Below are 23,291 nucleotides of genomic sequence, written 5' to 3' on the forward strand. Positions count from 1 at the left end.
TAGTTCCTGCTTATATAGAGGGGGATGACATAGATAAGTGGCTAGGGGCCTTTGAGAGGGCACTCCAAATGAGAAGGGTTAAGCCTCAATACTGGGGTTCCCTTTTGTGGGAGTTGGTCCCCAACTCAGGGAGGGATAGGCTTCTGACCTTAAGGGGGGAGGAGGCAGATTCATACCCTAGTATGAAGAGGTGCTTAGTCAAGAAGTTTGGTCTGACCCCAGAGCAATATAGAATGAAGTTCAGGGACACCCAGAAGGTCAGTACCCAGTCTTGGGTTGACTTTGTGGACACCTCACTAAAGGCACTAGAGGGCTGGATTATTGGCAACAAAGTAAATACTTATGAGGGGTTATACAATCTGATCATGAGAGAGCACATCTTGACCAATTGTATCCAAGAAAGGTTACGCCAGCATCTAGTGGACTCTAAGCTGACCAACCCTAGAGAGCTAGGGGAGGCAGCTGATGAGTGGTTGAGAACCAGGGTGGTTGTCAAGTCCCAGGGGGGAGACTCCAAGAAGGGGGGGACAGGTCCCCAAAAACCTAAGGAGGGAGGTGGTAAGCCCACCACAGAGACTCCCTCTGTACCCCAGAACCCTAAGAAGGAGGAGAGTAAATCCCACTCCCACTCTGACATGCAGAGACAGGGAGACCCAGGGTTAAAAAAGCTCTTGGACAGTAGGGCTTGCTTTGACTGTCAGCAGACAGGTCACTTCAGAGGAGATGCAGCCTGTCCAAAGAAGGTGGTTAGCACTGGGCTGTCCAGTGTAGCCATAGAGGAGGATTCCTCAGATGATGAAGTCCTCCTAGCATTGTGCTGGGAGACAGGACCAGATGGTAAGCTGGTGATCCCTGAGGGTGGGAGTAGGCACTTCCACCACATTCAAGTGAATGGGATCCCTACCACTGGCCTGAGAGACACCGGTGCCAGTCACACTATAGTGAGTGACCGGTTAGTGACCCCAGACATGTATGTCCCAGGAAAGACAAAGAAAGTCAGGATAGCCACAGGGGAGGTCACCTCCAAACCTGTAGCCATAGTGCCCCTAGAGAGGGAGGGTATCCTTGACTGGATTAGGGTGGTAGTCAGTGCTGACCTTCCCCTAGATTGTATCCTGGGCAATGACCTCCCAGAGGTGAGTCTGGTCACAGATGGGGTGGTCGCCCAGGGCGCCCCCCCAACCCAAAGTCCTGGGGAGTCAGTCCCTACAGTTAGGAGACAGGGGTCCCCAAGAAAAGGAAAGAAGAAAAGGAAGGGTAGGCCACTCTTAAAGAGAGTTCCAGGGAGCCAAGGGCCTTCTGCCCCAGTAGGGGGGGAGCCCAGAGTTGGCACTGGTGAGGCCTCACCTGACCCCAAGGAAGTCCTGAGTAGTCGGGCAGCTGTCCAGATGCAAGGTGTTGCCCCTGCACTGACAGAAGGGAGAGTGGAAGGAGGGTGTCTGCCACAGGAGGTGGTAGCCCCCCACTCTAGACAGCAAGAGGGGTGCCAGGACCCCAAAGATGCCCCTAAAGCAGCTCAGCCACCTGTCAGTGGAGAGCTTAGGGTGTGGTTCTGGGTACTGACAGCTGTCAGTAGCCTCTGCTGGGTGCTAGCCTTCCTGGCAGCACTGTACTTGGCCTGGGAGGCAGACCCCAAGGCCAATAGCAAAGTAGGCCCCCTGACCCTGTTGGTCATGGTGGGGTTGCTCAAGTGTTGGGTGACCTCTTTGGGTAAGCTAGGTGTTGCCCTAGCAAAGTTAGGAGTAGGGGAGGTGGGCACCTCACTACCCAAGTTGGCAGAGAGAGAGGAGGAAGACCCCCCTAGAGGGAAGTTTCAGTTTGAGTTGGGTCCTTTTACTGTTGGGATGGCTTCACTACCCAGAGGGAGTGACCCTGACAGGAGGATATAAGGCAGAGTAGGCCCTGCAAAGGGACAGCCAGTTTTCTTCACTGTCTTCCTCGCCTAACAAGCCAGGAAGACTCTCCCAGGGTTGGGCTGAGTCTCCTGGGCGTGTGGGCTGGGGGGGGGTTGTGTGAGAAACTGGGGCTGATTGCAGAGGCCCCATAACTTTTTGCCCCCATTTTCCACTTTATGCTGGTGTTTTCCTGACTCTGATGGTGCCCTGGGTACTGCTAACCAGTCCCAGGGCCTGTGCTCTGTGTAAAATGGATATGCAAATTAGGCTAATTATAATTGGCTAAGTTAACCTACCTATAAGTCCCTAGTATATGGTAGGGCATGTAGGTTTAGGGACCACAGCATAGGTGGTGCACACCTAGGTGCATTGCTGAGGTGCCCAGTGTCATTTTAAAAGCAAGCCTGCCTTGCTGGCTGCTTTTAAATTAAAGTTATATGCAAATTCGACTTTGGAATTAAAGGTACTTCCAAAGTCTTAAACTACCTTATTTTTACATATAAGTCACCCCTAAGGTGTGCCCTATGTGCCCCTAGGGCTGGGTGCCATGTAACTATAAGCAGCGACTTTATAAAAATAGATTTATATGCCCTGGTGAGGTAAAAACAGCCAAATTCGTTTTTCCCTCATTGAAGTGAATGGCCTTCATAGGCTAGAATGGGCAGACTTTATTTTAAATTTTAAAGTCTCCTTAAATGTTACATACCAAGAATTTGGTATCAAATTGATTGTTATAATAAATCCCACAACTTCCAGTTGTTGGATTTAATATAACTAGTGCAGGTAAAAAGTTTAGACTTTACCTAAAAAGTTGCCAATTTCAGCTCTGCATTGTTTTTGCTGCTGTGCTCTGATTGGCCAGCCTGCAGCAGCTTCTGCCAGGCTGCTTTAATGAGGTGTGAAGTGGCCTGACTTCACACAAAGGAATGTGCTTGGGGGAGAGAATCTCCCCTCAGCAGATGGGGAAGCAGGAAGGGGGAGGGCTGCCAAACTGGTCTTCAAAGGCAGAGAAGGACATCTGGAGCACCCAGCAACACCCCCACATCCTGCAACCCCAGACAGCTAGGTGCCCCCTTGATTAGATTAGGAGAGGGCAGGAGAGGGGTGTGTTTATGATTTTTAGCCACACCAGTGGGTGGGCTCAGCCAGATCTCTCCTCTAAAAATCAGATTCATCCATTTTGGATTTTTAGAGACTGTTGCCTTCTGGGATGGATTTTTGCCACACTTCCCAGGAAGTGGTCATCACAGGGGGACGACCCTGTCCCTGATTGGAGGACCAGGGCCCCCCTGCTTTTCACCCAGGAGCAAGGATAAAACTGGCAGACCTGCACCCACGCCTCAGATCCCCTCCAGAATTCAACAAGAAAGGAACTAAAGAAGAAGAAGGACTGCCCTGCTGGACCCCTGGCCTGCACCTGGACCCTGCACTCAGAAAGACTGCACCAGCTGCACACTTGGGCTTCACCACAAGAAGGACTTTGCCTGGCTTCCACTGGTTCAAGGAGGGACTCCCTGTTTGCTACAGGTGAAAAATTGCTAACCAGAGTCCCCTGCACCAACTCCTGAAAAAGTGACCAGCTGACCACTGCCCAGTGGCCAAAAAGGAGTTTGCGCCAGGTGCACTCTGGGAGTTGAAGTCCGCACTTCCCAAGGACCATCACAGAACTTCTGGACCTTTGGGGTGAGCTGTGGACCCCAAAAGAACCTTAAAAGAACATCTGGGTGAAGCCCCAGAAGTTTGGAAAAGATTGGAGAAATTTTAGAAAAAAGCTCCATAAAGTGACCGACTCGACGTGGAAATTCTAGCCGGCTTGCCTCAACCGCGACCCGGCCTGACTTCGTGGTTCGTCCCGGTCAAGAAAAACATCCGAAAAAGAGACTAAGTCCGAACGTAAAAAGTTGACCGGGACCTTCCAGCCATCGTATCCGAGAAGGGCTCCACGGACGTCGGATCAAGATCCAGGTTTACCCCGGTCGAAGGATTTTCATCTCGAAAAAACGACTAAGTCCGAAGGTAGAAATCACCACCGAGGAAACCGACTTCGCGTATCCGGACAAGGGCTCCAGGAGGTCGGATCCAACTGGCAGGTTCGTCCCGGTGAAGAAAAACTTCAAAATAAAGACTAAGTCAGAAGGTAACTTTTTAACCGAGGCCTCCCGCGACCTGTAGCCGAGCAGGGCTCCATCGCGGTCGGCCTGAAAGTTTGACTTTGTCCCGGTCCTGGTGCAACCAGATGACCCGATTGGCGCTTTTTGTTTCTATGCGCTAGAAAATAATAATACTTTAAAAATTCATATCTCCGGTTCCCCTGAACCGATTTTAATCGTTTTTGTGTCATTTTAAAGATAAAAATATAAGCTATTTTTATAAATTGGTTTTGGATTTTTAAACTGTTTCCTGTGTTTTATTTAATTACTGTTTTGTGATATTTGAATGCTTTACACTTTGTCTCCTAAGTTAAGCCTTGACGCTCGATGCCAAGCTACCAAGGGTAGAGCTGGGATTAATTTACTGAGACCTAACTGTACTTTTGTGGAGGTTTGTGGCTTGTTGCTAGGTGTAGGTACCTACCTGCCCTACCAATAACCCATTTTCCAACAATTTTTTATTGCGCAAGCTAGGTATTTCTTTTTTTCTAAACGCTAAATAGGCTAGCAATCTAATACACAGAAATGTGTGGCATGAGGAAGCAAGCTATATCATCTGACACTTTGGTCCAAGGTTAGATGGAAAATGATGCAGGCTACAGTTTACCCTAAAATCGAGATAGAAACGGCAAATAATCGAAGTCAAAGCTGAAGGCAAGAGAGGTGGAAACCATTTTCAAAGGAAGATAGAAAACACGTACTGTCTTGTACTGATGGTATGTCATTTAGGTTGATGAAAGGTTTTATCAATTAAATAAAACGTCACCAGAAGCTGAATCCAAGAAAGAAACACGCCTAACAAGCTGCCTTCTGAGTCTTTGTCGAAACCCGGGATTGAACCAGGGACCTTTAGAACTTCAGTCTAACACTCTCCCAACTGAGCTATTTCGGCCAGTTATTTCACAGGTCCCTCCGTTTTCTTCTTAATCATTGTAGACAAGACATACACCTCGAAATCATTCACTTTGAGGGTACAGCTATGTCTTAAACTTCCGGTATCCTTCTGCAGCTAACTGGGTGCATTTACTCATTTACTTTTTTGGTGCGCAACCTAGGTACTTCTTTTATTCCAAACTCTGAATAGGCACACAAATGTGTGGGATGAGTAAGCAAGCTATATCATCTGACAGCTTGGTTCATGGGAAAATAGAAGATGATGCAGCCTAAGCTTTACATTAAAATCAAGATAGAAACTGGAAATAATGGAAGTCAAAGCTGAAGGCAAGAGAGGTGGAAGCCATTTTGAAAGGAAGATAGAACGCAAGTGCTGTGCTCTACTGATGGTATGTCGATCAGGTTATTGAAAGGTTTCATCTATGAACTAAAATGTCTACTGAAGCTGACTCCAAGAGAGAACTACACCTAATTAGCTAGGTGCTCAGTCCTTGCCAAAACCCGGGATTGAACCAGGGACCTTTAGATCTTCAATCTAACGCTCTCCCAACTGAGCTATTTCGGCCACTTATTTCACAGGTCCCTCCGTATTCTTCTTAATCATTGTAGACAAGACATACACCTCGAAATCATTCACTTTGAGGGTACAGCTATGTCTTAAACTTCCGGTATCCTTCTGCAGCTAACTGGGTGCAATTACTCATTTACTTTTTTGGTGCGCAACCTAGGTACTTCTTTTATTCCAAACTCTGAATAGGCACACAAATGTGTGGGATGAGTAAGCAAGCTATATCATCTGACAGCTTGGTTCATGGGAAAATGTAAGATGATGCAGCCTAAGGTTTACATTAAAATCAAGATAGAAACTGGAAATAATGGAAGTCAAAGCTGAAGGCAAGAGAGGTGGAAGCCATTTTGAAAGGAAGATAGAACGCAAGTGCTGTGCTCTACTGATGGTATGTCGAACAGGTTATTAAAAGGTTTCATCTATGAACTAAAATGTCTACTGAAGCTGACTCCAAGAGAGAACTACACCTAATTAGCTAGGTGCTCAGTCCTTGCCAAATCCCGGGATGGAACCAGAGATCTTTAGATCTTCAGTTTAACGCTCTCCCAAATGAGCTATTTCGGCCAGTTGTCAGAGAATACCTTCCTGATGATTCTTAATCATTGCAGGCAACAAGTGGGCATCTGATCAATCACTAGGAGGGTACATCTATGTGTTAAAGTATGCTGTATCCTTCTGCAGCTAACTGGGCACAATTAGTCAATTTATTTTTTATTGCGCAAGCTAGGTATTTCTTTTTTTCTAAACGCTAAATAGGCTAGCAATCTAATACACAGAAATGTGTGGCATGAGGAAGCAAGCTATATCATCTGACACTTTGGTCCAAGGTTAGATGGAAAATGAGGCAGGCTACAGTTTACCCTAAAATCGAGATAGAAACGGCAAATAATGGAAGTCAAAGCTGAAGGCAAGAGAGGTGGAATCCATTTTCAAAGAAAGATAGAAAACACGTACTGTCTTGTACTGATGGTATGTCAATTAGGTTGATGAAAGGTTTTATTAATTAAATAAAACGTCACCGGAAGCTGACTCCAAAAAAGAAACTTGCCTGACGAACTAGCTGCTCAGTCTTTGACCAAACCAAGGATTTAACCAGGGACCCTTAGATCTAAAGTTTGACGTCCTCGCAACTGAGCTCTTTCAGCCCGTTTTTTCACAGTGCCTTCCTTATTATTGTTAATCATTGTAGACAAGAAATATAAGTCGCAATCATTCACTGTGAGGGTACAGCTATGTGTTACACTTTGCTGTATCCTTCTGTAGCTAACTGGGGGCAATTACTCCTTTACTTTTTTGCTACGCGAGCTAGGTACTTCTTTTTTTCTAAACTCTGAATAGGCTACCACTCTCATAAACAGAAATGTGTGGCATGACCAAGCAAGCTATATCATCTGACAGTTTGGCTCATGGGAAAATGGAAGATGACGCCGGCTACGGTTTACATTAAAATCAAGATAGAAACGGGAAATAATGGAAGTCAAAGCTGAAGGCAAGAGAGGTGGAAGCCATTTTGAAAGGAAGATAGAAAATAAGTTCTCTTTTGTACCGATGGCATGTCGATCAGGTTGATGCAAGTTTTTATCAATGAAATAAAATGTCACTTGAGAGTGACTCCAAGAAAGAAACATGCCTAACAAGCTTAGTGCTTGGTCTTTGGCACAACCCAGGATTGAACCAAGGACCTTTTTTATCTTTAGTCTAACATTATCCTAACTGAGATATTTTAGCCAGGTGTCATGAAAAGCTTTCCGTATCATTTTTAATCATTGTAGACAAGACACAGAAGTCTAAATCATTCACTGTGAGGGTACAGCTATGTCTTAAACTTTGTTGTATCCTTCTCCAGTTAACTGGGTGTAATTAGGGAATTTGTTTTTTATTCTGCAAGCTAGGTATTTCTTTTTTTCTAAACTCTAAATAGGCTAGCAATCTAATGCACAGAAATGTGTGGCATGAGTAAGCAAGCTATTTCATCCGACACTTTGGTTCAAGGGAAGATGGAGACTGATGCAGACTGCGGGTTACCTAAAAATCAAGATAGAAACAGTAAATAATGGAAGTCAAAGCTGAAGGCAAGAGAGGTGGAATCCATTTTGAAAGGAAGATAGAAAACAAGTACTGTCTTGTACTGATGGTATGTCAATTAGGTTGATGAAAGGTTTTATCAATTAAATAAAACGTCACCAGAAGCTGAATCCAAGAAAGAAACACGCCTAAAAAGCTGTCTTCTGAGTCTTTGCCAAAACCCGGGATTGAACCAGGGACCTTTAGATCTTCAGTCTAACGCTCTCCCAACTGAGCTATTTCGGCCACTTATTTCACAGGTCCCTCCGTATTCTTCTTAATCATTGTAGACAAGACATACACCTCCAAATCATTCACTTTGATGGTACAGCTATGTCTTAACCTTCCGGTATCCTTCTGCAGCTAACTGGGTGCATTTACTCATTTACTTTTTTGGTGCGCAACCTAGGTACTTCTTTTATTCCAAACTCTGAATAGGCACACAAATGTGTGGGATGAGTAAGCAAGCTATATCATCTGACAGCTTGGTTCATGGGAAAATAGAAGATGATGCAGCCTAAGCTTTACATTAAAATCAAGATAGAAACTGGAAATAATGGAAGTCAAAGCTGAAGGCAAGAGAGGTGGAAGCCATTTTGAAAGGAAGATAGAACGCAAGTGCTGTGCTCTACTGATGGTATGTCGATCAGGTTATTGAAAGGTTTCATCTATGAACTAAAATGTCTACTGAAGCTGACTCCAAGAGAGAACTACACCTAATTAGCTAGGTGCTCAGTCCTTGCCGAAACCCGCGATTGAACCAGGGACCTTTAGATCTTCAGTCTAACGCTCTCCCAACTGAGCTATTTCGGCCAGTTGTCAGAGAATACCTTCCTGATGATTCTTAATCATTGTAGGCAACAAGTGGGCATCTGATCAATCACTAGGAGGGTACATCTATGTGTTAAAGTATGCTGTATCCTTCTGCAGCTAACTGGGCACAATTAGTCAATTTATTTTTTATTGCGCAAGCTAGGTATTTCTTTTTTTCTAAACGCTAAATAGGCTAGCAATCTAATACACAGAAATGTGTGGCATGAGGAAGCAAGCTATATCATCTGACACTTTGGTCCAAGGTTAGATGGAAAATGATGCAGGCTACAGTTTACCCTAAAATCGAGATAGAAACGGCAAATAATCGAAGTCAAAGCTGAAGGCAAGAGAGGTGGAAACCATTTTCAAAGGAAGATAGAAAACACGTACTGTCTTGTACTGATGGTATGTCAATTAGGTTGATGAAAGGTTTTATCAATTAAATAAAACGTCACCAGAAGCTGAATCCAAGAAAGAAACACGCCTAACAAGCTGCCTTCTGAGTCTTTGTCGAAACCCGGGATTGAACCAGGGACCTTTAGATCTTCAGTCTAACACTCTCCCAACTGAGCTATTTCGGCCAGTTATTTCACAGGTCCCTCCGTTTTCTTCTTAATCATTGTAGACAAGACATACACCTCGAAATCATTCACTTTGAGGGTACAGCTATGTCTTAAACTTCCGGTATCCTTCTGCAGCTAACTGGGTGCATTTACTCATTTACTTTTTTGGTGCGCAACCTAGGTACTTCTTTTATTCCAAACTCTGAATAGGCACACAAATGTGTGGGATGAGTAAGCAAGCTATATCATCTGACAGCTTGGTTCATGGGAAAATGGAAGATGATGCAGCCTAAGCTTCACATTAAAATCAAGATAGAAACTGGAAATAATGGAAGTCAAAGCTGAAGGCAAGAGAGGTGGAAGCCATTTTGAAAGGAAGATAGAACGCAAGTGCTGTGCTCTACTGATGGTATGTCGATCAGGTTATTAAAAGGTTTCATCTATGAACTAAAATATCTACTGAAGCTGACTCCAAGAGAGAACTACACCTAATTAGCTGGGTGCTCAGTCCTTGCCGAAACCCAGGATTGAAACAGGGACCTTTAGATATTCAGTCTAACGCTCTCCCAAATTAACTATTTTGGCCAGTTGTCAAAGAGTACCTTCCTGATGATTCTTAATCATTGTAGTCAACAAGTGGGCATCTGATCAATCACTAGGAGGGTACATCTATGTGTTAAAGTATGCTGTATCCTTCTGCAGCTAACTGGGCACAATTAGTCAATTTATTTTTTATTGCGCAAGCTAGGTATTTCTTTTTTTCTAAACGCTAAATAGGCTAGCAATCTAATACACAGAAATGTGTGGCATGAGGAAGCAAGCTATATCATCTGACACTTTGGTCCAAGGTTAGATGGAAAATGATGCAGGCTACAGTTTACCCTAAAATCGAGATAGAAACGGGAAATAATGGAAGTCAAAGCTGAAGGCAAGAGAGGTGGAATCCATTTTCAAAGGAAGATAGAAAACACGTACTGTCTTGTACTGATGGTATGTCAATTAGGTTGATGAAAGGTTTTATTAATTAAATAAAACGTCACCGGAAGCTGACTCCAAAAAAGAAACTTGCCTGACGAACTAGCTGCTCAGTCTTTGACCAAACCAAGGATTTAACCAGGGACCCTTAGATCTAAAGTTTGACGCTCTCGCAACTGAGCTCTTTCAGCCCGTTTTTTCACAGTGCCTTCCTTATTATTGTTAATCATTGTAGACAAGAAATATAAGTCGCAATCATTCACTGTGAGGGTACAGCTATGTGTTACACTTTGCTGTATCCTTCTGTAGCTAACTGGGGGCAATTACTCCTTTACTTTTTTGCTACGCGAGGTAGGTACTTCTTTTTTTCTAAACTCTGAATAGGCTACCACTCTCATAAACAGAAATGTGTGGCAGGACTAAGCAAGCTATATCATCTGACAGTTTGGCTCATGGGAAAATGGAAGATGATGCCGGCTACGGTTTACATTAAAATCAAGATAGAAACGGGAAATAATGGAAGTCAAAGCTGAAGGCAAGAGAGGTGGAAGCCATTTTGAAAGGAAGATAGGAAATAAGTGCTTGTTTGTACCGATGGCATGTCGATCAGGTTGATGCAAGTTTTTATCAATGAAATAAAATGTCACTTGAGAGTGACTCCAAGAAAGAAATATGCCTAACAAGCTGAGTGCTTGGTCTTTGGCACAACCCAGGATTGAACCAAGGACCTTTTTTATCTTTAGTCTAACATTCTCCCAACTCTGATATTTTAGCCAGGTGTCACGAAAAGCTTTCCGTATCATTTTTAATCATTGTAGACAAGACACAGAAGTCTAAATCATTCACTGTGAGGGTACAGCTATGTCTTAAACTTTGCTGTATCCTTCTGCAGTTAACTGGGTGTAATTAGGGAATTCGTTTTTTATTGTGCAAGCTAGGTATTTCTTTTTTTCTAAACTCTAAATAGGTTAGCAATCTAATGCACAGAAATGTGTGGCATGAGTAAGCAAGCTATTTCATCCGACACTTTGGTTCAAGGGAAGATGGAGACTGATGCAGACTGCGGGTTACCTAAAAATCAAGACAGAAACAGTAAATAATGGAAGTCAAAGCTGAAGGCAAGAGAGGTGGAATCCATTTTGAAAGGAAGATAGAAAACAAGTACTGTCTTGTACTGATGGTATGTCAATTAGGTTGATGAAAGGTTTTATCAATTAAATAAAACGTCACCAGAAGCTGAATCCAAGAAAGAAACACACCTAACAAGCTGTCTTCTGAGTCTTTGCCGAAGCCCGGGATTGACCCAGGGACCTTTAGATCTTCAGTCTAACGCTCTCCCAACTGAGCTATTTCAGCCAGTTATTTCACAGGTCCCTCCGTTTTCTTCTTAATCATTGTAGACAAGACATACACCTCCAAATCATTCACTTTGAGGGTACAGCTATGTCTTAAACTTCTGGTATCCTTCAGCAGCTAACTGGGTGCAATTACTCATTTACTTTTTTGGTGCACAACCTAGGTACTTCTTTTATTCCAAACTATGAATAGGCACACAAATGTGTGGGATGAGTAAGCAAGCTATATCATCTGACAGCTTGGTTCATGGGAAAATGGAAGATGATGCAGCCTAAGCTTTACATTAAAATCAAGATAGAATCTGGAAATAATGGAAGTCAAAGCTGATGGCAAGAGAGGTGGAAGCCATTTTGAAAGGAAGATAGAACGCAAGTGCTGTGCTCTACTGATGGTATGTCGATCAGGTTATTAAAAGGTTTCATCTATGAACTAAAATGTCTACTGAAGCTGACTCCAAGAGAGAACTACATCTAATTAGCTAGGTGCTCAGTCCTTGCCGAAACCCGGGATTGAACCAGGGACCTTTAGATCTTCAGTCTATCGCTCTCCCAACTGAGCTGTTTCGGCCACTTATTTCACAGGTCCCTCCGTATTCTTCTTAATCATTGTAGACAAGACATACACCTCGAAATCATTCACTTTGAGGGTACAGCTATGTCTTAAACTTCCGGTATCCTTCTGCAGCTAACTGGGTGCAATTACTCATTTACTTTTTTGGTGCGCAACGTAGGTACTTCTTTTATTCCAAACTCTGAATAGGCTCACAAATGTGTGGGATGAGTAAGCAAGCTATAACATCTAACAGCTTGGTTCATGGGAAAATGGAAGATGATGCAGCCTAAGCTTCACATTAAAATCAAGATAGAAACTGGAAATAATGGAAGTCAAAGCTGAAGGCAAGAGAGGTGGAAGCCATTTTGAAAGGAAGATAGAACGCAAGTGCTGTGCTCTACTGATGGTATGTCGATCAGGTTATTAAAAGGTTTCATCTATGAACTAAAATATCTACTGAAGCTGACTCCGGAGAGAGAACTACACCTAATTAGCTGGGTGCTCAGTCCTTGCCGAAACCCAGGATTGAACCAGGGACCTTTAGATCTTCAGTCTAACGCTCTCCCAAATGAGCTATTTCAGCCAGTTGTCAAAGAATACCTTCCTGATGATTCTTAATCATTGTAGGCAACAAGTGGGCATCTGATCAATCACTAGGAGGGTACATCTATGTGTTAAAGTATGCTGTATCCTTCTGCAGTTAACTGGGCACAATTAGTCAATTTCTTTTTTATTGCGCAAGCTAGGTATTTCTTTTTTTCTAAACTCTAAATAGGCTAGCAATCTAATGCACAGAAATGTGTGGCATGAGTAAGCAAGCTATTTCATCCGACACTTTGGTTCATGGAAAGATGGAGACTGATGCAGACTGCGGTTTACCTAAAAATCAAGATAGAAACAGTAAATAATGGAAGTCAAAGCTGAAGGCAAGAGAGGTGGAATCCATTTTGAAAGGAAGATAGAAAACAAGTACTGTCTTGTACTGATGGTATGTCAATTAGGTTGATGAAAGGTTTTATCAATTAAATAAAACGTCACCAGAAGCTGAATCCAAGAAAGAAACACGCCTAACAAGCTGTCTTCTGAGTCTTTGCCGAAACCCGGGATTGAACCAGGGACCTTTAGATCTTCAGTCTAACGCTCTCCCAACTGAGCTATTTCGGCCACTTATTTCACAGGTCCCTCTGTATTCTTCTTAATCATTGTAGACAAGACATACACCTCGAAATCATTCACTTTGAGGGTACAGCTATGTCTTAAACTTCCGGTATCCTTCTGCAGCTAACTGGGTGCATTTACTCATTTACTTTTTTGGTGCGCAACCTAGGTACTTCTTTTATTCCAAACTCTGAATAGGCACACAAATGTGTGGGATGAGTAAGCAAGCTATATCATCTGACAGCTTGGTTCATGGGAAAATAGAAGATGATGCAGCCTAAGCTTTACATTAAAATCAAGATAGAAACGGGAAATAATGGAAGTCAAAGCTGAAGGCAAGAGAGGTGGAAGCCATTTTAAAAGGAAGATAGAAAATAAGTTCTCTTTTGTACCGATGGCATGTCGATCAGGTTGATGCAAGTTTTTATCAATGAAATAAAATGTCACTTGAGAGTGACTCCAAGAAAGAAATATGCCTAACAAACTGAGTGCTTGGTCTTTGGCACAACCCAGGATTGAACCAAGGACCTTTTTTATCTTTAGTCTAACATTCTCCCAACTGAGATATTTTAGCCAGGTGTCACGAAAAGCTTTCCGTATCATTTTTAATCATTGTAGACAAGACACAGAAGTCTAAATCATTCACTGTGGGGGTACAGCTATGTCTTAAACTTTGCTGTATCCTTCTGCAGTTAAATGGGTGTAATTAGGGAATTCGTTTTTTATTGTGCAAGCTAGGTATTTCTTTTTTTCTAAGCTCTAAATAGGCTAGCAATCTAATGCACAGAAATGTGTGGCATGAGTAAGCAAGCTATTTCATCCGACACTTTGGTTCATGGAAAGATGGAGACTGATGCAGACTGCGGTTTACCTAAAAATCAAGATAGAAACAGTAAATAATGGAAGTCAAAGCTGAAGGCAAGAGAGGTGGAATCCATTTTCAAAGGAAGATAGAAAACACGTACTGTCTTGTACTGATGGTATGTCAATTAGGTTGATGAAAGGTTTTATCAATTAAATAAAACGTCACCAGAAGCTGAATCCAAGAAAGAAACACGCCTAAAAAGCTGCCTTCTGAGTCTTTGCCGAAACCCAGGATTGAACCAGGGACCTTTAGATCTTCAGTCTAACGCTCTCCCAACTGAGCTATTTCACAGGTCCCTCCGTTTTTTTCTTAATCATTGTAGACAAGACATACACCTCGAAATCATTCACTTTGAGGGTACAGCTATGTCTTAAACTTCCGGTATCCTTCTGCAGCTAACTGGGTGCATTTACTCATTTACTTTTTTGGTGTGCAACCTTCTTTTATTCCAAACTCTGAATAGGCACACAAATGTGTGGGATGAGTAAGCAAGCTATATCATCTGACAGCTTGGTTCATGGGAAAATAGAAGATGATGCAGCCTAAGCTTTACATTAAAATCAAGATACAAACTGGAAATAATGGAAGTAAAAGCTGAAGGCAAGAGAGGTGGAAGCCATTTTGAAAGGAAGATAGAACGCAAGTGCTGTGCTCTACTGATGGTATGTCGATCAGGTTATTGAAAGGTTTCATCTATGAACTAAAATGTCTACTGAAGCTGACTCCAAGAGAGAACTACACCTAATTAGCTAGGTGCTCAGTCCTTGCCGAAACCCGGGATTGAACCAGGGACCTTTAGATCTTCAGTCTAACGCTCTCCCAACTGAGCTATTTCGGCCAGTTGTCAGAGAATACCTTCCTGATGATTCTTAATCATTGTAGGCAACAAGTGGGCATCTGATCAATCACTAGGAGGGTACATCCATGTGTTAAAGTATGCTGTATCCTTCTGCAGCTAACTGGGCACAATTAGTCAATTTATTTTTTATTGCGCAAGCTAGGTATTTCTTTTTTTCTAAACGCTAAATAGGCTAGCAATCTAATACACAGATATGTGTGGCATGAGGAAGCAAGCTATATCATTTGACACTTTGGTCCAAGGTTAGATGGAAAATGATGCAGGCTACAGTTTACCCTAAAATCGAGATAGAAACGGCAAATAATGGAAGTCAAAGCTGAAGGCAAGAGAGGTGGAATCCATTTTCAAAGGAAGATAGAAAACACGTACTGTCTTGTACTGATGGTATGTCAATTAGGTTGATGAAAGGTTTTATTAATTAAATAAAACGTCACCGGAAGCTGACTCCAAAAAAGAAACTTGCCTGACGAACTAGCTCCTCAGTCTTTGACCAAACCAAGGATTTAACCAGGGAGCCTTAGATCTAAAGTTTGACGTCCTCGCAACTGAGCTCTTTCAGCCCGTTTTTTCACAGTGCCTTCCTTATTATTGTTAATCATTGTAGACAAGAAATATAAGTCGCAATCCTTCACTGTGAGGGTACAGCTATGTGTTACACTTTGCTGTATCCTTCTGTAGCTAACTGGGGGCAATTACTCCTTTACTTTTTTGCTACGCGAGCTAGGTACTTCTTTTTTTCTAAACTCTGAATAGGCTACCACTCTCATAAACAGAAATGTGTGGCATGACCAAGCAAGCTATATCATCTGACAGCTTGGTTCATGGGAAAATGGAAGATGATGCAGGCTACGGTTTACATTAAAATCAAGATAGAAACGGGAAATAATGGAAGTCAAAGCTGAAGGCAAGAGAGGTGGAAGCCATTTTGAAAGGAAGATAGAAAATAGGTGCTCTTTTGTACCGATGGCATGTCGATCAGGTTGATGCAAGTTTTTATCAATGAAATAAAATGTCACTTGAGAGTGACTCCAAGAAAGAAACATGCCTAACAAGGTGAGTGCTTGGTCTTTGGCACAACCCAGGATTGAACCAAGGACCTTTTTTATCTTTAGTCTAACATTATCCTAACTGAGATATTTTAGCCAGGTGTCATGAAAAGCTTTCCGTATCATTTTTAATCATTGTAGACAAGACACAGAAGTCTAAATCATTCACTGTGAGGGTACAGCTATGTCTTAAACTTTGCTGTATCCTTCTCCAGTTAACTGGGTGTAATTAGGGAATTCGTTTTTTATTGTGCAAGCTAGGTATTTCTTTTTTTCTAAACTCTAAATAGGCTAGCAATCTAATGCACAGAAATGTGTGGCATGAGTAAGCAAGCTATTTCATCCGACACTTTGGTTCAAGGGAAGATGGAGACTGATGCAGACTGCGGGTTACCTAAAAATCAAGATAGAAACAGTAAATAATGGAAGTCAAAGCTGAAGGCAAGAGAGGTGGAATCCATTTTGAAAGGAAGATAGAAAACAAGTACTGTCTTGTACTGATGGTATGTCAATTAGGTTGATGAAAGGTTTTATCAATTAAATAAAACGTCACCAGAAGCTGAATCCAAGAAAGAAACACGCCTAAAAAGCTGTCTTCTGAGTCTTTGCCGAAACCCGGGATTGAACCAGGGACCTTTAGATCTTCAGTCTAACGCTCTCCCAACTGAGCTATTTCGGCCAGTTATTTCACAGCTCCCTCCGTTTTCTTCTTAATCATTGTAGACAAGACATACACCTCCAAATCATTCACTTTGAGGGTACAGCTATGTCTTAAACTTCCGGTAACCTTCTGCAGCTAACTGGGTGCATTTACTCATTTACTTTTTTGGTGCGCAACCTAGGTACTTCTTTTATTCCAAACTCTGAATAGGCACACAAATGTGTGGGATGAGTAAGCAAGCTATATCATCTGACAGCTTGATTCATGGGAAAATAGAAGATGATGCAGCCTAAGCTTTACATTAAAATCAAGATAGAAACTAAAAATAATGGAAGTCAAAGCTGAAGGCAAGAGAGGTGGAAGCCATTTTGAAAGGAAGATAGAACGCAAGTGCTGTGCTCTACTGATGGTATGTCGATCAGGTTATTGAAAGGTTTCATCTATGAACTAAAATGTCTACCGAAGCAGACTCCAAGAGAGAACTACACCTAATTAGCTAGGTGCTCAGTCCTTGCCGAAACCCGGGATTGAACCAGGGACCTTTAGATCTTCAGTCTAACGCTTTCCCAACTGAGCTATTTCGGCCAGTTGTCAGAGAATACCTTCCTGATGATTCTTAATCATTGTAGGCAACAAGGGGCATCTGATCAATCACTAGGAGGGTACATCTATGTGTTAAAGTATGCTGTATCCTTCTGCAGCTAACTGGGCACAATTAGTCAATTTATTTTTTATTGCGCAAGCTAGGTATTTCTTTTTTTCTAAACGCTAAATAGGCTAGCAATCTAATACACAGAAATGTGTGGCATGAGGAAGCAAGCTATATCATCTGACACTTTGGTCCAAGGTTAGATGGAAAATGATGCAGGCTACAGTTTACCCTAAAATCGAGATAGAAACGGGAAATAATGGAAGTCAAAGCTGAAGGCAAGAGAGGTGGAATCCATTTTGAAAGGAAGATAGAAAACACGTACTGTCTTGTACTGATGGTATGTCAATTAGGTTGATGAAAGGTTTTATTAATTAAATAAAACGTCACCGGAAGCTGACTCCAAAAAAGAAACATGCCTGACGAACTAGCTGCTCAGTCTTTGACCAAACCAAGGATTTAACCAGGGACCCTTAGATCTAAAGTTTGACGCTCTCGCAACTGAGCTCTTTCAGCCCGTTTTTTCACAGTGCCTTCCTTATTATTGTTAATCATTGTAGACAAGAAATATAAGTCGCAATCATTCACTGTGAGGGTACAGCTATGTGTTACACTTTGCTGTATCCTTCTGTAGCTAACTGGGGGCAATTACTCCTTTACTTTTTTCCTACGCGAGGTAGGTACTTCTTTTTTTCTAAACTCTGAATAAGCTACCACTCTCATAAACAGAAATGTGTGGCATGACCAAGCAAGCTATATCATCTGACAGTTTGGCTCATGGGAAAATGGAAGATGATGCAGGCTACGGTTTACATCAAAATCAAGATAGAAACGGGAAATAATGAATTCGTTTTTTATTGTGCAAGCTAGGTATTTCTTTTTTTCTAAACTCTAAATAGGCTAGCAATCTAATGCACAGAAATGTGTGGCATGAGTAAGCAAGCTATTTCATCCGACACTTTGGTTCATGGAAAGATGGAGACTGATGCAGACTGCGGGTTACCTAAAAATCAAGATAGAAACAGTAAATAATGGAAGTCAAAGCTGAAGGCAAGAGAGGTGGAATCCATTTTGAAAGGAAGATAGAAAACAAGTACTGTCTTGTACTGATGGTATGTCAATTAGGTTGATGAAAGGTTTTATCAATAAAATAAAATGTCACTAGAAGCTGAATCCAAGAAAGAAACACGCCTAACAAGCTGTCTTCTGAGTCTTTACCGAAACCCGGGATTGAACCAGGGACCTTTAGATCTTCAGTCTAACGCTCTCCCAACTGAGCTATTTCGGCCAGTTACGTCACATGTCCCTCCGTATTCTTCTTAATCATTGTAGAGAAGACATACACCTCGAAATCTTTCACTTTGAGGGTACAGCTATGTCTTAAACTTCCGGTATCCTTCTGCAGCTAACTGGGTGCAATTACTCATTTACTTTTTTGGTGCGCAACCTAGGTACTTCTTTTATTCCAAACTCTGAATAGGCACACAAATGTGTGGGATGAGTAAGCAAGCTATATCATCTGACAGCTTGGTTCATGGGAAAATAGAAGATGATGCAGCCTAAGCTTTACATTAAAATCAAGATAGAAACTGGAAATAATGGAAGTCAAAGCTGAAGGCAAGAGAGGTGGAAGCCATTTTGAAAGGAAGATAGAACGCAAGTGCTGTGCTCTACTGATGGTATGTCGATCAGGTTATTAAAAGGTTTCATCTATGAACTAAAATGTCTACTGAAGCTGACTCCAACAGAGAACTACACCTAATTAGCTAGGTGCTCAGTCCTTGCCAAAAACCAGCATTGAACCAGGGACCTTTAGATCTTCAGTCGAATGCTCTCCTAACTGAGCTATTTGGGCCACTTATTTCACAGGTCCCTCCGTATTCTTCTTAATCATTGTAGACAAGACATACACCTCGAAATCATTCACTTTGAGGGTACAGCTATGTCTTAAACTTCCGGTATCCTTCTGCAGCTAACTGGGTGCAATTACTCATTTACTTTTTTGGTGCGCAACGTAGGTACTTCTTTTATTCCAAACTCTGAATAGGCACACAAATGTGTGGGATGAGTAAGCAAGCTATATCATCTGACAGCTTGGTTCATGGGAAAATGGAAGATGATGCAGCCTAAGGTTTACATTAAAATCAAGATAGAAACTGGAAATAATGGAAGTCAAAGCTGAAGGCAAGAGAGGTGGAAGCCATTTTGAAAGGAAGATAGAACGCAAGTGCTGTGCTCTACTGATGGTATGTCGATCAGGTTATTAAAAGGTTTCATCTATGTACTAAAATGTCTACTGAAGCTGACTCCAAGAGAGAACTACACCTAAATAGCTAGGTGCTCAGTCCTTGCCGAAACCCGGGATTGAACCAGGGACCTTTAGATCTTCAGTCTAACGCTCTCCCAACTGAGCTATTTCAGCCAGCTGTCAGAGAATACCTTCCTGATGATTCTTAATCATTGTAGGTGATAGAGCGTTCCGTACTAATAATTTACCTGTACTTGGACGCTCTTTCGGCCGATGAATCTTTTGGCTAAGTGGGACTCTCTTCACCCGAGATCAGTCAATTTAATCAAATCAATAATCAATAACGAACATAAGCAATGCCCTGATCAACATAACACTTAACAATTAATCCAGAATACATTTCGGCGAACCATGACCTTTCGGTCATGAATAACCACACCAGTTTATTCAAAGTTAATGAATTTATTTTCCTATATTAACAAAGCTAGCACAATATAGATGTGTCTCAACACCAAATGATAAACGTAAATGAACATTAATAGCTGTCCATAACGACGAAACAGGTGCAATCTATGCAGCATTTGAATAACAAGGCATTCGATGATAGCAATGCAAATCACTAAAACTATAATCTGTAATGAGCTAATTGCATACATTTAGTCAGCATAACAAGGTCTCAAATTGCATCGTGCAACAAAAGGAATCCTCATCTAACCTCAAATTAGCATCGGCATGTGGACTTCATGCAAAAACAATTTAGCAACATTAATTTAGAAAAACTCCTAACTAGGGCTCTTATCAAAAATCAGCAGTTGGTTACCTAAAAGAAAAACAATGCAATTGTACAATTTCCTTTCATATTTACCAATTACAATCAGCATTCAAGGAAGTCTTCGTCTCACAGGTACCGTTTCTCGATCAGCATGGAACGGGGCAAAGGGGCAGGGGTGGACGGGGCAATTGCCTCACGGCGGCAAGATAAACTACTACTTCATGCGAAGGGATCAAAGTTAAAGTCTCTAGGGCAAGAATCATTTAAAGTCTCTTTCTCTCGATTAGAGAAAGCATCAAAGTCTCTTTCAAAATGGCGTCGCAGCAAGGTGGGCCATAATAGCTGCAATGTCCTGCAAAATGGCGGGATGTCCAATAATGGCCACTTTCCTCTCGTGCACCTGGTTTAAATAGACAACAGTTCAAATCCAGTAGGGTCTTCCATTGGAGGGTTCATAGGTTGGCTTCAAATTGTCCAATCAAAAACAACAGTTCTCAAGCTTTTACTTAAGCATACATTAACCTTGGAGACGGGTACGCAAGTTGCAACATTTTATACCAATTAACTCACTTTCAGAGCTTCCATTGTCCGCACCTGCAGATTGACCTTGGAGCAAAGAGAAAAATGCCAGGCTGGCACGAAACCTTAAGATAAGCATGTGAACGATCTCAGTGGAAAAGTACAGCTTCAAGCAAAAATACACGTTTATTAGCACATTGGAAAAATACGAGCATCTAAATCGTGAGACAAGGCAACTAGGCCGAAGCCTGCACTAAAGTTATGCTAAGCTAAAACATTTCAAACAAGCAAATCATAGCACACGTTTACGATTATGTCGGATTAGTGCACTTCTAATACATCACGTTATATAAAGCACGCTTATAAATGTTGGCAAACTACTCTGAGGGCACATTTTGTCCCCGTACAATCTTTATTAGTTCGATTAAAGTCACACTCGATTATTGCAGCACTACGTTTATGCGCTAATAAATGTAAAACCTTCATTTCTGCGTCATCAATCCCTCCTCTGATGACTACTTGTCATCACACAAACTACTGCCACAAATTTTATTCCATTAAAATTCTGTCAGTTCTCTTTTCCTTTTAGTTCCCCTAGTTTTCGCTTTGTATTCTTCTGCCATCCTTTTCATCATTTTCTCTTCCTTCCTTCTTTTAATTCTTGCCATAATCATTATTATTCCCCTTTTTATTCCCCAAATTCCAAATATACAAATCAGTACTATTAATATTCCCTGTATTATTTTTAGTAATATTCCATTCCAAATGCCACCAAGCCAATTTCCCACTGAAGCAAGTCCTTTTCCAACCTTCTCCCACACTCCTGGTTCTTTCAATTCCTTCAAGTCTGCACTCTCCTTTGTTAGATTAGCAAGCATAGTTTTAATTTTCACACTGTTGTCTGGAATATACGTGCAACAGTGGCGCGCACCAAGCATTTTGCAAACGCCGCCATCCTTTGCTAAAAGAATGTCTAAGGCAAGCCTATTTTGAAGAGTCATAGATCTTTCCGCTGCAAGTTCAGCATCTATCAGGATTATAGCACCTGAAAACTTTGTCAACATGTTATCCACTATAGTAGACAACTTTCTTATTTTGATGGAATTCAACACAACTCCCAATGAAGGAATCATGGCTCCAAAAATATCTCCTATCACAGCAGCTGCGGTCTCTCTTTTCTGGATACGATGGGATCCAGATGTCTTTTGAATCATCGATAGGTCATCCAGCTGATAAACCTTTGGGAACACTATACCCAAATAACATCTCCCCCACCATCCCTTTGGAAGACGATAATAGGCATTATACCCACAAATGTAATATACACCTGGAATGACAGGGTCAAGTCCGTTCATCATGAATGTCCATTTGGCCTTAAAGATAAACGTATGTTTACACTCACTCGCTCCTACGAAAATGTTATCATAATAAGATTATGATCTGTATAGAATCAGAGAGCTAGAAGCACCTATAAAGAAACTATTTAGCAATTCAGTTACAAAGCTGAACGAGCGCAATGTTCACACAGTTTTCTTCAAGAGGCCAGTCACTTATCGGTTAGCAGCATTTGTCTCAATTCGGCAATAACTCAGTCTTTTATCAGTTCAGCAAGTGTCTTATCCGGTTTAGCAATGTCTCAGCTGGTTGTATCACGTTAGATTGTAGCAAGCAATATCATTTATTACCCTTTCAATCGACAGAGTCCATAAAACTTTTCTTTTCTATTGGTATCTCTTCTTCTTCGTTCTCGAGGCTAAGAGATACAAATTCGTCAGTCCAATCGTCATTGACTACATATGCCCATTCTGGACCGGAATATCTCCTGTTTGGTATCCTTTTCCTTTTCAATTTTGCTTCTCTTTTCGATTCTGCCTCACTGGTACTTTCCTCTTTGGCCAAGTCTTTTCCTTCACTTGAAGATGGTACCACGACAGACACTTCCTTTCTTTTCTCTTTCACTTTTGGCCTTTCTCTGTCGTTCAAATTTTCTCTATCTCTTAGTTTTATTGGTGATATACTTAGTCTCCTCTTTGCACCGTGTCCATTTGATGGACCTGCGATCTTTTCTGTGGAAGCTTGAACTGTTTCGTTCTGTTCTGCCTTGTCCCCTCCTTCTGGGGAATCAATCACGTTCTCTTTTTCTTTTTCTGTATCGTCTGCTTCTGGGAAAGCCCTCCTCTGATCAGGCTCTCCTGCTTTTTCACCTCTTTCGAGCCCTTCGTCACCGTTACTTTCGTCAGGCTCTTTATCACTTTCAGATGCTTCAGGTTCTTTGTCACCTTCAGCTGCTTCAGGCTCTTTGCTACCCTCAGCTGCTTCAGGTTCTTTGTCACCTTCCGCTGCTTCGTCGCTGTCTGAGGTTTCTCCTTGGTCTTCCCCAAGTGAGTCGGTTGCTTCGTCCTCAGAGAATATTTCTCTCTCTCCTGTTTCTGCCTGTTCGCTTTCAGTTCGGTTTTGCTCTGTCTCAGCGCTTAGCACTGTTTTATCAGGCACTGGCAGTTTCAGCGCTTCAACGTCCTCATCTGTGGGACACAACACTTTTTTTGTGTGACTGGGGTGAAACCAGTTGGGAACTCCCGCACACTTCACAGCGGTAGTTGTCGTCAGGATCACTTGGAAAGGGCCTTTCCAACGGGGTTCCAGACACGACTTCCTCACATGCTTCTTTATCACGACCCAGTCAC

The 23,291-nt window shown here is 42.0% G+C and overlaps 7 non-coding genes across 7 annotated transcripts; all 7 read right to left on the reverse strand.

Moving 5' to 3' along the window:
- Nucleotides 1–5,431: 5,431 nt before the first annotated feature.
- TRNAF-GAA (transfer RNA phenylalanine (anticodon GAA)) lies at nt 5,432–5,504 on the reverse strand. The gene has a single exon. It is a non-coding gene; the product is annotated as a tRNA-Phe (tRNA).
- A 2,240-nt stretch (nt 5,505–7,744) lies between these two features.
- Nucleotides 7,745–7,817, reverse strand: TRNAF-GAA (transfer RNA phenylalanine (anticodon GAA)). Its single transcript has one exon. It is a non-coding gene; the product is annotated as a tRNA-Phe (tRNA).
- A 5,104-nt stretch (nt 7,818–12,921) lies between these two features.
- Nucleotides 12,922–12,994, reverse strand: TRNAF-GAA (transfer RNA phenylalanine (anticodon GAA)). Its single transcript has one exon. It is a non-coding gene; the product is annotated as a tRNA-Phe (tRNA).
- A 1,624-nt stretch (nt 12,995–14,618) lies between these two features.
- Nucleotides 14,619–14,691, reverse strand: TRNAF-GAA (transfer RNA phenylalanine (anticodon GAA)). The gene has a single exon. It is a non-coding gene; the product is annotated as a tRNA-Phe (tRNA).
- A 1,673-nt stretch (nt 14,692–16,364) lies between these two features.
- On the reverse strand, nt 16,365–16,437 carry TRNAF-GAA (transfer RNA phenylalanine (anticodon GAA)). The gene has a single exon. It is a non-coding gene; the product is annotated as a tRNA-Phe (tRNA).
- A 494-nt stretch (nt 16,438–16,931) lies between these two features.
- Nucleotides 16,932–17,004, reverse strand: TRNAF-GAA (transfer RNA phenylalanine (anticodon GAA)). Its single transcript has one exon. It is a non-coding gene; the product is annotated as a tRNA-Phe (tRNA).
- Nucleotides 17,005–18,283: 1,279 nt separating this feature from the next.
- On the reverse strand, nt 18,284–18,356 carry TRNAF-GAA (transfer RNA phenylalanine (anticodon GAA)). Its single transcript has one exon. It is a non-coding gene; the product is annotated as a tRNA-Phe (tRNA).
- Nucleotides 18,357–23,291: the final 4,935 nt, after the last annotated feature.

The sequence above is a fragment of the Pleurodeles waltl genome, chromosome 8 (assembly GCF_031143425.1).
Source record: "Pleurodeles waltl isolate 20211129_DDA chromosome 8, aPleWal1.hap1.20221129, whole genome shotgun sequence".
NCBI lineage: Eukaryota > Metazoa > Chordata > Amphibia > Caudata > Salamandridae > Pleurodeles > Pleurodeles waltl.